This window comes from Symsagittifera roscoffensis, chromosome 4, assembly GCF_963678635.1.
Source record: "Symsagittifera roscoffensis chromosome 4, txSymRosc1.1, whole genome shotgun sequence".
Lineage (NCBI taxonomy): Eukaryota > Metazoa > Xenacoelomorpha > Acoela > Convolutidae > Symsagittifera > Symsagittifera roscoffensis.
The window spans coordinates 14,256,519-14,259,018 of NC_087065.1; positions in this window are offsets into that span (position 1 = coordinate 14,256,519).

Below are 2,500 nucleotides of genomic sequence, written 5' to 3' on the forward strand. Positions count from 1 at the left end.
GAACTTTTCCTCCGTGACTGGTTTACCGGCTTGGCTTCTGGTTGGTTTCTGATCCCCTTTGTGTATTTCGCACATCTTGTTCTCCCATTCATCCATGGCCTTCTTCCTTTCGTTTACAATACCCTTCCAATTTTTCCTGTCCATAGTTAGACCTTCGATGTTAGTCCAATCTAACCCTGCCTCTTTTAAAATTCTTTTCCAGTACGTTATAGTGTTGTTCTTCCCATTCTTTGATCTTTCGCCTACTTCCGTCCAGTTGCCCAGAGTGATTTTCTTTACTGTTCTTGTGTCCGGCATCCTTGTCACGTGTCCTATCCTCTTCAGTGCCCGTGCTTCTATCTTCTGTCGAATTGATGTTATACCTAGTTGCCTTCTGATCTCAAAACTATTCACCCCTTGCATCCTGTATAGCGCCAGCCCCTTCCCATTATTCCATACGTATATGTACGCTAGATCGGCCACTCTTTGTAGTTTCGACATGTCCGTGGTTGTCCAAGGTCTCACCGAGCAGTCGAATAGCATGGTTGACTCTACTACTGCTTGGACAATTACCGCCTTGGTTTTCTTTGATAGTGTTGACTTCCATAACCATTTCTTGGCCTTTGACCAAGCATGGTAGCCTCTTTTAATCCTCGCGTTTATGTCTTCCTTTCTTCCAATTAGAGTCCCTAACATCCTTGTCCTGTCCGCTGCCTCGCTTCCAAACATTATGAATTCTTCTTTCCCATTGTGACACACTTCTTCATACTTCATCATCGTCTTCTTAATTGTCTCTTTACCTCGACTGAGCTCTTCCATACTTCCTAACAGAGTGGAGTCGTCCGCAAACAGCAAGTCCAGTTCTGGAATTCAATCCTGTTGCTGCTCCGTAGGTTCCTTTGGGACGTCGCAGGGGGGAGGCTGTTTCCCGGTCTCCAGGTCCACTTCAAGCCGCATTCTTCCTTTGACTCCTTTATCCGATCCATTTGGGCTTGCCTCATGGATGTAGCATGATAAATATTAAACAGAATGGGCGAGGTGGCGCAACCTTCGCGAAGGCCCCTTTGTGGCGTCAATGGTGTACTCAGCTCCTGTTTGCCTTTTACTCGGTATTGTGTGTTCTCATGTAAGCCTTTCAGGATTTCTAAGATGCTTGGAGGCATATCTAGCTTTCCTAGTATCCCCCATAAAAGTGGTTTGTTCGTTCTCGGGTACGCCTTTTTTATGTCCAAGAGTACAGCTCCTGGTCTTCTCGGGTTATGGTGGTTAGACCTTCCCAGAACTCTACTTGTCTCTTCGTCGATTCTGATTGTAGTCTGTGTCGCGTCCGCGGTCGATCTGTTCTTCCTGAAGCCATTTTGGTTCTCGTCTAGTGCCCCAATCTCTTCCGCCCATAGTCTGATCGTGGAGGCCAGTACTCTGGCTATGATCCGGCTGGCTAAAGGAAGGAGGCAAATGCCTCTGTAGTTTTGTAGATCGTTCTTTGGGCCCTTCTTGTGAATGGGTACCACCCATCCTTCTTTGGTTTCCTCAGGCCAGGTGTTTGGATCTGTTTCAAGCAGTTGTATGACGCTCTTTAAAATTTCTCTTTTAGTTGTGTTGTCAGCGGCATTGATCCCAATTAGGCGCACTCCGTCAATCTCTGACGCGCCGTCCTTCATGAGAGCAACTTCTCGCTCCACTTCCTGCACTGTGAATTCCATTTCTATTTTCCGTGCTGCTTCTCGTGCCACAGTGTCCCTTCTTTGTTCCAGACTATCGATTAAGGAATTAATTTCTTCCTCCGGTCGGTCATATCTCGTTGCCGGGACTTGCATGAAATGCTCTTTGTATTCCTCCGGGCTGAAGAATTCGTCCTCAACACAGCTATTATTGTCTTTGATGCCAATCCTTCTCAAAGTTTTATACAGGATTCTCATATCGCCGCTAGTTTTGTCTCTTTTGGCTTCGTTGACGATCTCTAGCCACCATTCTTCTTCCCAACCTTTCTTCTGTCTTTTGAAATCCTTTCTAGCTTTCCGTCTCTCTTCCTTCGCTGCTTCGTTTCCGTCTTGTGCTCGAGCTGTTAGTTCGCATATTCTCTTTTGAGCCCTTTCTATTTCCTCTTTGTGCCTATCCAGCGCTGGGTTTAGGGTTTTTTTTCTACTGTGCCGCACACTTCTTCTCCTACTCTCTTCATCGCCTTTGCTGTTTGTGTCCAGTCTTCGAGCTCTTCTGTAGCTAATTTATTGGCGTATTCCGTTGCCTTTGTTACCGTTCTTAGTTTTTCCCAGTCTATTTTCTTCTTGGGTTGACTGGTCTTGTTATTGCGCTTCCTGTCAAGAGGGTTATTCAGGGCACAGCACATCGCTTTCGGTCTGTGGTCGCTTAGATCCATGCTCGTCGGTACCGTGAAAATCCTCCGTGCGCGTTTTGCCCGGTCTTGTTGTTTCATAATGAAGCCGTCTATTTCATGCCATGTTTTGTTCTTGGGATGCTTCCATGTTCCTCTCCTCTTGTGGCTGAAAAAGGAGTTGCACCA